The sequence below is a fragment of the Oncorhynchus clarkii genome, chromosome 12 (assembly GCF_045791955.1).
Source record: "Oncorhynchus clarkii lewisi isolate Uvic-CL-2024 chromosome 12, UVic_Ocla_1.0, whole genome shotgun sequence".
NCBI classification, from domain to species: Eukaryota; Metazoa; Chordata; class Actinopteri; order Salmoniformes; family Salmonidae; genus Oncorhynchus; species Oncorhynchus clarkii.
The window spans coordinates 21,922,504-21,935,275 of NC_092158.1; the positions used below are offsets into that span (position 1 = coordinate 21,922,504).

Consider the following 12,772-nt stretch of genomic DNA (forward strand, 5'->3'; position numbering starts at 1 on the left):
CCCCTCTGTCTGTCTGAGGCGAGCAGAACGGTTTTGTGGCGGATGTACAGCCTGCAATAAAGGAGGACTTATGTGTCAGAATCCCAGTGGTTACAGGAAATGCTTTGAAGTATGTTATTGGCCCTTCAAAGCTGACTCCAAAGGCTTAGTTTCCACGTCTATTGTCAAAGCCGGAGGAGGGATCATTGCACTTAGAGGCAGAGTTTGGAGGTTACACCTAGAGGCAGAGTTTGCCCATGTATATTATGCACCTTGCTATCTATCCTAGGATCCTTGGGACGTCCCTAACCCCCAACAATTTTTACTGTCAACTTCAGTGCAGGAGTAGGAACATCCCAAGGATACCGGATAGCATGAACTGAAATTCGATCCTACATGCTTTCCTGGCTGTGTCAGATCATTTATTGGCTAGAGAGACGGGAAGTCACAGCTTCTTCCCATCTGTGGTTTAAGCATGGCCTATAAAAGAGATACATCATGGCAATAACAACTTACTATCTAACTTTTATATCCATGACAAAACTTAATGAACATTTTATTGAAGTCGCTGTGTTCTCAGTGTAGTCTTCTGCTTGCTCTTTGTGGTTTTGTGCTGGGTTTCTGTATAAGCAATTTGTGACATCTGCTGATGTAAACAGGCTTTGTAAATACAATTTTGATTGATAGTCTTTTGAAGCCCATCAGGCCATATACATGATGATAGTCCTGAGACTCATTCCATTCAACTCCATGCCTCAGTAAGTGAAAGGCCTCTGTCTGGATGAATATTATAACATGAAGCATCTGACACAACATCAGGGAGGACCTGCTCTCACTCCTGCCCACTCACATAATTTGGCATCATAATGGGATTGCCTCGGAATATATTAAAATCCTGAAATAAACATTATGGCCTTTGAGAGAATGTAATTAAACTAAATGAAAAATGCTCTGACTAACCCTCCCCCACATGCCCACTACAACAATTGCTTTATTCATACATCTTCAGTTGACATTCAATCCATTTGACTGGGCTCTACATTAATAATTCTGTCAAATCTGCATTTTGAATAGCAGTGGTATAGCAGTGGTACATGACCAAAAGTATGTGAACACCTGCTCGTTGAACATCTCATTCCAAAATCATGTGCATTAATATGGAGTTGGTCCCTCCCTTTGCTGCTATAACAGCCTCCACTCTTCTGGGAAGGCTTTCCACTAGATGTTGGAACATTGCTGCTGGGACTTGCTTCCATTCAGCCACAAGCATTAGTGATTTAAGCCTGGTTCGCAGTTGGTGTTCCAATTCATCCCAAAGGTGTAAGATGTAGTTGAGGTCAGAGCTCTGTGCAGGCCAATCTTGACAATTATTATTATTTTTTTTAAAGTAACCTTTATTTAACTAGGCAAGTCGGTTAAGAACAAATTCTTATTTACAATGATGGCCAAACCCGGACGACACTGGGCCAATTGTGCACTGCCCTATGGGACTCCCAAACATGCCCAGATGTGATACAGCCTGGATTTGAACCAGGGACTGTAGTGACACCTCTTGCAGATGCAGTGTCTTAGACCGCTGTGCCACTCAGGAGCTGTATGGACTTCACTTTGTGCACAGAGGCATTGTCATTCTGAAACAGGAAAAGGCCTTCCCCAAACTGAGTTTCCCAACCCTGGCCCTCGAGTACCCCCAACAGTACACATTTGTATTGTAACCATGGTCAACCACACCTGCGTCAACTTGGGCTCCTGAGTGGCGCAGTGGTCTAAGGCACTGCATCTTAGTGCTAGAGGCGTCACTGCAGACCCGGGTTCGATCACAATTGGCCCAGTGTCGTCCAGGTTAGGGAGGGTTTGGCCGGGGTTGTTTGGCCTTCATTGTAAAATAAGAATTTGTTCTTAACTAACTTGCCTGGTTAAATAAAATAATCATCAAATTAGTTGATTGAGGTGTTTGTCAAGTGCTGAAACTGCGTACTGTTGGGGGTACTTGAGGACCAGGGTTGGGAAACACTGGTGTATAATGTCATTGTATGCTGTAGTGTTAAGATTTACCTTCACTGGAGCTAAGGGGCATAGCCCGAACCATGAAAAACTGCCCCAAACCATTATTCCTCCTCCACCAAACTTTACAGTTGCATTGTTCTGTGAGCGTGTGTGGCCTACCACTTTGCAGCTGAACCTTTGTTGCTCCTAGAAGTTTCCACTTCCAAATATCAGCACTTATAGTTGACCGGGACAGCTCTAGTAGGGCAGGAATTTGATGAACTGACTTGTTGGAGAGGTGGCATCCTTTGACGGTTCCACGTTGGAAGTCACTGAGCTCTTCAGTAAAACCATTCTACACCAATGTTTGTCTATGGAGTTTGCATGGCTGTGTGCTCAGTGTTATACACCTGTCAGCAACGGGTGTGGCTGAAATAGCCAAATCCAAAAATTTGAAGGGTTGTCCACATACTTTTGTGTATATATATTGTGTTTCTTCATTTCAGCTGTCACTCAGTGTGTAATGCTCTATGTTTAATATATGATGGAGCTTAAAGCCAATCTAAATACACCTAAATTGTTTTGGCTTTGCCTGTAATGTCTGTGTTGGTTTTGACAGACAACATTCATTTTGGGGAACATTTGGGTTGGAGGATGGAAAATATGCTTAGATGTGTTTATTATACTGGAATGATATAACCCAGGCCTAGTGGGAATGCCAGACATTGACTGAGTAGCCTTGTAGCCAAACTGATATATCGACATACTCTGCTCTAATTGACATTCTAGATATTGGCTTGGCTTGGCTTGTGCTTTGTCTTCACCCGAGAAACGATTCACTAAGCTTTTTATGGCTTGGCCAGTCTGTAGTTAGTGTATCAGAGGCTAACAGATCGGGTCGAATTACAAACAGTCATCTCCCTGGGGTTTTACACAGATCTTCTCACACCCCATCAGCACATTATCTCCAGACTCTTGATCCATGATGAGAGGGGATTTGTCATCTTCTGGCCTGTTCCCCTCTACTCTCCATGCAGGTCTCCATCAGGGAACCCCTCATAATCAGAACACAACTACATTGAGAGAAAAGTAGCATACAATGAGTTTTACTATGACTTTGGCAGTGCATAGCTGGATGAACCAGGTCCCATGCCCTGGGAACTCCAAGTCAATCACACTTCTGTGAAATCAAACTGTCCACTTAGGAAGCAACACTGATTGATACATTTCACATGCTGTTATGTAAATGGTATAGACAACAGGTGGAAATTATAGGCAATTAGCAAGACACCCCCAATAAAGGAGTGGTTCTGCAGGTGGTAACCACAGACCACTTCTCAGTTCCTATGCTTCCTGGCTGATGTTTTGGTCACTTTTGATGCAAGACTTCCTCCTAATGCAAGACAATGCTAGACCTCATGTGGCTGGAGTGTGTCAGCAGTTCCTGCAAGAGGAAGGCATTGATGCTATGGACTGACCCGCCCGTTCCCCAGACCTGAATCCAATTGAGCACATCTGGGACATCATGTCTCGCTCCATCCACCAACGCCATGTTGCACCACAGAATGTCCAGGAGTTGGCGGATTCTTTAGTCCAGGTCTGGGAGGAGATCCCTCAGGAGACCATCCGCCACCTCATCAGGAGCATGCCCAGGCGTTGTAGGGAGGTCATACAGGCACGTGGAGGCCACACACACTACTGAGCCTCATTTTGACTTGTTTTAAGGACATTACATCAAAGTTGGATCAGCCTGTAGTGTGGTTTTCCACTTTAATTTTGAGTGTGACTCCAAATCCAGACCTCCATGGGTTGATAAATTTGATTTCCATTGATCATTTTTGTGTGATTTTGTTGTCAGCACATTCAACTATGTAAAGAAAAAAGTATTTAATAAGAATATTTCATTCATTCAGATCTAGTATGTGTTATTATAGTGTTCCCTTTATTTTTTTGAGCAGTGTATATATATTTTTTAATCCATGAGGCAGAAAGAGAACTGCAGTTTTTAAGCTTAAATTATAGTGCATTTATGTAAAAAAACAAAGAATTGGTCCAGTACTGTGGATATCAATATCCAGTGTGAGCCTCCCAGAACTAATTAATTAATTAATTAAATTATACTCAAACTTATTCCATGGTCCCTTGGCCTAAATGTGATTAATATTTTGTTGTTAGTAAGGTTTAGAACATTTTTATAAAAAATATATACTGAACAACAATATAAATGTAACAATTTCAAAGATTTGACTGAGTTACAGTTCATATAAGGAAATCATTCAATTTAAATAAATTCATTAGGATGTAATCTATGGATTTCATATGACTGGGAATACAGATATGCATCGGTTGGTCACAGATACCTTAAAAAGATCAGAAAACCAGTCAGTATCTGGTGTGACCACCATTTCCCTCATGCAGCACAACACATCTCCTCCACATAGAGTTGATCAGGCTATTGATTGTGGCCTGTGTAATGTTGTCCCACTCCTCTTCATTGCCTGTGCAAAGTTACTGGATATTGGCGGGAACTGGAGCACGCTGTCTGTCCAGAGCATCCCAAACATGCTCAATGGGTATGCAAGCCATGGAAAAAAAAAAAAAAAAAAATGGGACATTTTCAGCTTCCAGGAATTTTGTACAGATCCTTGTGACATGGGTCTGTGCATTATCATGCTGAAACATGAGATGATGGCGTTGGATGAATGGAACGACAATGGGCCACCAGTAGCTCGTCATCGATATAATGCAATTGTATTCATTGTCCGTAGCTTATGCCTGCAAATACCATAACATCACCGACACCTTGGGGCACTCTGTTCAAAATGTTAACGTCAGCAAACCACTCACCCGCAAGACACCATACATGTGGCCTGCGGTTGTGAGGCCAGTTGGACATAATGGAATATTTTCTAAAACGACATTGGAGGTGGCTTATGGTAGCGAAATTAACATGAAATTCTTTAGCAACAACTCCGGTGGACATGACTGCAGTCAGCATGCCAATTGCACGCTCCCTCAACTTGAGACCTCTGTGGCATTGTGTTGTGACACAACTGCACATTTTAGTGGCCTTTTTATAGGGGGTTTCCTAATGTTTGGTTTCTGTTGAGCTCTACTAGGTTTCAAGCCAATGAAGTGTTTGTAGATTTAGCCTTGAGTTATATGACTTATCTAGCTACCTTTATTTAACCTGGAGATTTGGAAATGATTTTGGATTGTGAAGGTGATATTCACACCCGAAATGTTTCCATCGCTGTTGAAGTTTGGAACCACCAAGACTCTTCCTAGAGCTGGCCACCCGGACAAACTGAGCAATCAGGTGAGAAGGGCCTTGGTCAGGGAGGTGACCAAGAACCCGATGGTCACTCTGACAGAGCTACAGAGTTCCTCTGTGGAGATGGTTGTCCTTCTGGAAGATTCTGCCATCTCTGCAGCACTCCACCAATCAGGTCTTTATGGTAGAGTGGCCAGACGGAAGTAATCTTCCGTAAAAGGCATACGACAGCCCGCCTGGAGTTTGCCAAAAGACACCCAAAGACTCTGACCATGCGAAACAAGATTCTCTGGTCTGATGAACCAAGATTCAACTCTTTGGTCTGAATGCCAAGCATCATGTCTGGGAGGAAACTTGGCACCATCCCTATGGTGAATCATGGTGGTGGCAGCATCATGCTGTGGGGGTGTTTTTTCAGCGGCAGGGACTGGGAGACTAGTCAGGATCGAGGGAAAGATGAATGCAGCAAAGTACAGGGAGATCCTTGATGAAAACCTGCTCCAGAGCACTCAGGACCTCCTTCTGGGGTGAAGGTTCACCTTCCAACAGGACAATGATCCTAAGCACACAGCCAATACAACGCAGGTGTGGCTTCGGGACACGTCTCTGAATGTCGTTGAGTGGCCCAGCCAGAGCCCGGACTTGAACCTGATCAAACATCTCTGGAGTGACCTGAAAATTGTTGTGCAGCAACGCTCCCCATCCAACCTAACAGAGTTTGACAGGATCTGCTGAGAAGAATGGAAGAAACTCCCCAAACACAGGTGTGCCAAGAAGGCTTGAGGCTGTAATCACTACCAAAGGTGCTTCAACAAAGTACTGAGTAAAGGATCTGAATACTTTTGTAAATGTGATATTGAAATGTGATTTCGAAAAACCTTTTTGCCTTGTCATTATGGTGGGGGGGGGGGGAATTTAATCAATTTTAGAATAAGGCTGTAACTTACCAAATGTGGAAAAAGTCAAGGGGTCTAAATTAGAGGTCGACTGATTATGATTTTTCAACGCCAATACCGATTTTATTGGAGGACCAAAAAAGCCAATACCGATTAATTCTAAAAAAAAAGTTTAACAATTTTTTTTTTTACAAAAAATGCAAAAAATAACAAAATACATTTTAAAAATGTACTTGTAATAATGACAATTACAACAATACTGAATGAACACTTATTTTAACTTAATATAATACATCAACAAAATCAATTTAGCCTCAAGTAGATAATGAAACATGTTCAATTTGGTTTAAATATTGCAAAAACGAAGTGTTGGATGTAAGAAAGCTAACGTTTCAGTTCCTTGCTCAGAACATGAGAACATATGAAAGCTGGTGGTTCCTTTTAACATGAGTCTTCAATATTCCCAGGTAAGAAGTTTTAGGTTGTAGTTATTATAGGACTATTTCCCTCCATACCATTTGTATTTCATTAACCTTTGACTATTGGATGTTCTTATAGGCACTTTAGTATTGCAAGTGTAACAGGTTGCAAGTGTAACAGGTTCGAGCTCCTCCCTGGGCTCGAACCAGCAACACAACGACAACAGACACCACATCAAAGCAGCGTTACCCATGCAGAGCAAGGGAAACAACCACCCCAAGGCTCAGAGCGAGTGAAGTTTGAAACGCTATTAGCGCGCACTAACTAGCCAGCCATTTCACTTCGGTCACACCAGCCTCATCTCGGGAGTTGATAGGTTTGAAGTCATAAACAGCGCAATGCTTGACGCACAACGAAGAGCTGCTGGCAAAACGCACGAAAGTGCTGTTTGAATGAATGTTTACTCGCCTGCTTCTGCCTACCTCCGCTCAGTCAGATACTTGTATGCTCAGTCAGATTATATGCAACACAGGACACGCTAGATATCTAGTAATATCACCAACCATGTGTAGTTAACTAGTGATTATGATTGATTGTTTTTTTATAAGATAAGTTTAATGCTAGCTAGCAACTTACCTTGGCTTACTGCATTTGCGTAACAGGCAGGCTCCTTGTGGAGTGCAACGAGAGAGAGAGGCAGGTCGTCATTGCGTTGGACTAGCTGTAAGGTTGCAAGATTGTATCCCCCGAGCTGACAAGGTGAAAATCTGTCTTTCTGCCCCTGAATGAGGCAGTTAACCCACCGTTCCTAAGCCGTCAGTGAAAATAAGAATGTGTTCCTAACTAACTCGCCTAGTTAAATAAAGGTGTAAAAACAAAAAAATATTGATTTCCGATTGTTATGAAAACTTGAAATCATCGGCCATTCCGATTAATCGGTCGACCTCTGCAGTTGTTTTTGCTTCCTATTCAATACACAGCTAGGCTATTAGGCCTAGTCATGGTGCTAAACAAAAGTATAACTATTATTACCAAGAGTTTGTTTTCGCTTACTGGGAATTGTATTTTTACTAAACAGTCTGTACTGGATTTCAGCCCTGTTTCCTCTTTTTGTGAGACAGAGTCAATGGAGGTGGTAAAGTGACCTCGGAGAGTGCCTGGATGGCCAATCACCCTGCTCCGCTTACAGGGAAATTGTAAATGGCTTGGTTACTAAGCAATTTCTCCCGTGCATCCATATGAATCACCTTTTATCTCCTAAGGATGTAGTGTTTAAATATGGGCTAGCTACCATCTTTTTAAATCTGCTTAATTGGTCTTTTTTATTTTTATATGGTGAAGGGGCAGAGAGACTGGGTGTTTTAGATTAGGGCCGGAACGATAGCAGTATCGCAATGTTTTATCAATGGCAAAAATAATAACACATATCAGATCTAACTCTTTGGTCCTTTTTAATAACCTTCTATGTAAAATATTGTGTGCTATTGCTTGGAAAATAAATGTGAATCGGGATGACACATTTTTGTTCCCAACATTAGTGCTGTTTTGTTAAATCCGCTTCCATTTTTGTTTCTTTGCCAACGATACTAAAGAGTATCGTGATACTGGTATTGTCCTGGCCCTAACCTAGAGGATCTAGCAATTGGGGAGGGGGAATTATGGGGGTCGTTGCTCTGTTTGCAATTTCAAACAGCCTGTTATTTTGTGTACAATATGGTGCAGAATACACATGCTGCCTGATTGCACTCGGAGTAATGTTATCTGCCCTTTACCGGGAAGGCAGCAGGCAGAGGTAATTTTGGATTAGTCCAGGGACCATAGTCCTGTTTCTCCAAGAACAGTTTGGTTTTTCCAAGCCGCTCTGTGAGGACTGGAGCTTATCATTAAGCATGGAAAAGGAGTTCTCTCCTGTATGAGTACCCTGCGGGGAGCATTTTGCCAGTCTTTTCTCATGACTTCTCTGTTTTTATTAACATATTTTTAATGACTTTGAAGGAATCTGTGACCCTTAACCGCATAATGAACAGCCTTGCCTACTCTGACTGGAAAGGAGAGGAGGGCTTGTTGGGTGGGTATGGAGGAGTTTGGCAGTGAAAGACACTGTAGCCAAAACTATACTGTAGGAACATTTTTTTCCTTTGTGGACAAAATATTACCAGGCAGGTATAACAGCCACTTTTTTTTCTCTGGAGGGTAAGCAAGCAAGCAAAACAAACAGTTACAATTATGATTGAAAAGGGATTATTAAACCCTAAGGAGATACAAAGGCTTGTTTAAAGGATTTGTTTTTGACCAAATTGAGAGCATAAACTCCAACGTACTTGTAGAGCACCGTAACAAATGATTGGTTGAGATGGGTCTAACTCTTTACTTTTGACAAGTCTGCCCTTTCTGTCGTACAGTCTGGTTCTGTAGATTCTTCACCCGCCATGCTAATCTATAAAGTGAGACAGAAGAACATCTGTCACTGTGTTTTGACAAGAAGCAGATGGGCCTTTTTGATTATTGCCTGCGTTGATCTGTCTGGGTTTCCACTCCCAGCAGGTGAGACTGGCAGTCAGTCAGCGGATCATAGACGCAAAGCATCTGTAGATCAAATCAGATAGTTATTGCTCTTAGTGTGTGTGTGTGTGTGTGTGTGTTCACCCTAGCTAGATTTTCTTGGGGGGGCTACAGTGACTCCCCGATTTACTTTGTTTGTCAAAGCCTCTTCTGCCAGAAAGCTTGAGCACCTGCAGCATAATATGCATGTACACTGCTCAAAAAAATAAAGGGAACACTTAAACAACACAATGTAACTCCAAGTCACACTTCTGTGAAATCAAACTGTCCACTTAGGAAGCAACACTGATTGACAATACATTTCACATGCTGTTGTGCAAATGGAATAGACAACAGGTGTAAATTATAGGCAATTAGCAAGACACCCCCAATAAAGGAGTGGTTCTGCAGGTGGTGACTACAAACCACTTCTCAGTTCCTATGCTTCCTGGCTGATGTTTTGGTTACTTTTGAATGCTGGCGGTGCTTTCACTCTAGTGGTAGCATGAGACGGAGTCTACAACCCACACAAGTGGCTCAGGTAGTGCAGCTCATCCAGGACGGCACATCAATGCAAGCTGTGGCAAGACGGTTTGCTGTGTCTGTTAGCGTAGTGTCCAGAGCATGGAGGCGCTACCAGGAGACAGGCCAGTACATCAGGAGACGTGGAGGAGGCCGTAGGAGGGCAACAACCCAGCAGCAGGACCGCTACCTCCGCCTTTGTGCAAGGAGGAGCAGGAGGAGCACTGCCAGAGCCCTGCAAAATGACCTCCAGCAGGCCACAAATGTGCATGTGTCTTCTCAAACGGTCTGTTTCTGACTCCAAGAGGGTGGTATGAGGGCACGACGTCCACAGGTGGGGATTGTGCTTACAGCCCAACACCGTGCAGGACGTTTGGCATTTGCCAGAGAACACCAAGATTGTCAAATTCGCCACTGGCACCCTGTGCTCTTCACAGATGAAAGCAGGTTCACACTGAGCACATGTGACAGAGTCTGGAGACGCCGTGAAAAACGTTTGCTGCCTGCAACATCCTCCAGCATGACCGATTTGGTGGTGGGTCAGTCATGGTGTGGGGTTGCATTTCTTTGGGGGGCCGCACAGCCCTCCATGTGCTCGCCAGAGGTAGCCTGACTGCCATTAGGTACCGAGATGAGATCCTCAGACCCCTTGTGAGACCATATGCTGGTGCGGTTGGCCCTGGGTTCCTCCTAATGCAAGACAATGCTAGACCTCATGTGGCTGGAGTGTGTCAGCAGTTCCTGCAAGAGGAAGGCATTGATGCTATGGACTGACCCGCCCGTTCCCCAGACCTGAATCCAATTGAGCACATCTGGGACATCATGTCTCGCTCCATCCACCAACAGACTGTCCAGGAGTTGGCGGATGCTTTAGTCCAGGTCTGGGAGGAGATCCCTCAGGAGACCATCCGCCACCTCATCAGGAGCATGCCCAGGCGTTGTAGGGAGGTCCTATAGGCACGTGGAGGCCACACACACTACTGAGCCTCATTTTGACTTGTTTTAGTGTAGTGTGGTTTTCCACTTTAATTTTGAGTGTGACTCCAAATCCAGACTGCCATGGGTTGATAAATTTGATTTCCATTGATCATTTTTGTGTGATTTTGTTGTCAGCACATTCAACTATGTAAAGAATTTTTTTTTTTTTTAATAAGAATATTTCATTCATTCAGATCTAGGATGTGTTATTTTAGTGTTCCCTTTATTTTTTTGAGCAGTGTATTTGTAAGGCATGGACCATTTCTCAAGTTGATTCATATTGTAAACCCATCTGTTGCGGCTCTAGTTGTTGGGCTATGGTCTGATAGCCTAAGTTTTTTTACATTTTTTAAATTTTTTATTAGATCCAGGCATCTAAGTTTGCAGTCCTCTCTCTATCTTCCCATTCTTCAGCCCAACCCATTAAAACCACCCATCAGAAATTGTCCAGGGTGAAAGAGCAGGCTTTATGGGTAGCCCATCCTATTCAAACCCAGCATAGGCGGTAGCCCATCCTATTCAAACCCAGCATAGGCGGTAGCCCATCCTATTCAAACCCAGCATAGGCGGTAGCCCATCCTATTCAAACCCAGCATAGGCGGTAGCCCATCCTATTCAAACCCAGCATAGGCGGTAGCCCATCCTATTCAAACCCAGCATAGGCGGTAGCCCATCCTATTCAAACCCAGCATAGGTGGTAGCCCATCCTGTTCAAACCCAGCATAGGCGGTAGCCCATCCTGTTCAAACCCAGCATAGGCGGTAGCCCATCCTGTTCAAACCCAGCATAGGCGGTAGCCCATCCTGTTCAAACCCAGCATAGGCGGTAGCCCATCCTGTTCAAACCCAGCATAGGCGGTAGCCCATCCTGTTCAAACCCAGCATAGGCGGTAGCCCATCCTGTTCAAACCCAGCATAGGCGGTAGCCCATCCTGTTCAAACCCAGCATAGGCGGTAGCCCATCCTGTTCAAACCCAGCATAGGCGGTAGCCCATCCTGTTCAAACCCAGCATAGGCGGTAGCCCATCCTGTTCAAACCCAGCATAGGCGGTAGCCCATCCAGTTCAAACCCAGCATAGGCGGTAGTCCACAATGAAGAAGAAGAAGAAGAAGAAGAATTAAAAAAAATATTATGACGACATCAGAGCAGAGCACACAGCGGGCACACAGCGGTATTGTTGACTAAATGATCTTCTCTGAGGCAGCCAATACAAAGCTTCAGTGATGTGGGATGGAAAGCCCTGGATGGGGAATTTTAATGGGGAATGTCTGTATGACAACGCAGAGATTTGTCTGTGCACTGTACCTCACTAACTGTGAAACTTCCGGCGCCGACAGAGATGGCCGCCTCGCTTCGCGTTCCTAGGAAACTATGCAGCATTTGTTTTTTTTGTGTGTGTGTGTGTGTGTGTGTGTGTTATTTCTTAGGATGTTACCCCAGAAATCTTAGGTTTTATTACATACAGTCGGGAGGAACTATTGGATATAAGAGCAACGTCAACTCACCAACATTACGACCAGGAATACGACTGTCCCGAAGCGGATCCTCTGTTTGGCCTACCACCCAGGACAATGGATCGGATCCCAACCGGCGACCCAAAACAACGGCGCCATAGAAGGGGCAGACGGAGCGGTCTTCTGGTCAGGCTCCGTAGACGGGCACATCGCACACCGCTCCCGAGCATACTACTCGCCAATGTGCAGTCTCTTGACAACAAGGTAGACGAAATCCAAGCAAGGGTAGCATTCCAGAGAGACATCAGAGACTGTAACGTTCTTTGTTTTTACAGAAACATGGTTCACTCGAGACACGCTATCTGAGTTGGTACAGCCACCTGGTTTCTTCACGTATTGCGCAGACAGAAACCAGCCTATCTCTGGTAAGAAGACGATTTAGAATTCCTCACAATCAAATGCCGACCGCATTATCTTCAAGAGAATTCTCTTCGATCATAATTACAGTCGTGTATATTCCTCCCCCAAGCAGACACATCGACGGCCCTGAAAGAACTTAATTCGACTCTATGTAAACTGGAAACCACATATGCTGAGGCTGCATTTATTGCAGCTAGGGATTTTAACAAGGCTAATCTGAAAACAAGGCTCCCCAAATTTTATCAGCATATCGATTGTTCTACAAGGGCTGGCAAAACCCTTGACCATTGTTATTCTAACTT

General features: G+C 44.0%; 1 protein-coding gene across 1 annotated transcript in view; it reads left to right on the forward strand.

The window, feature by feature from the left end:
- Nucleotides 1–12,772, forward strand: part of LOC139421921 (protein FAM222A-like) — a 39,672-nt gene that overhangs the window by 916 nt on the left and 25,984 nt on the right. The window lies entirely within an intron of this gene.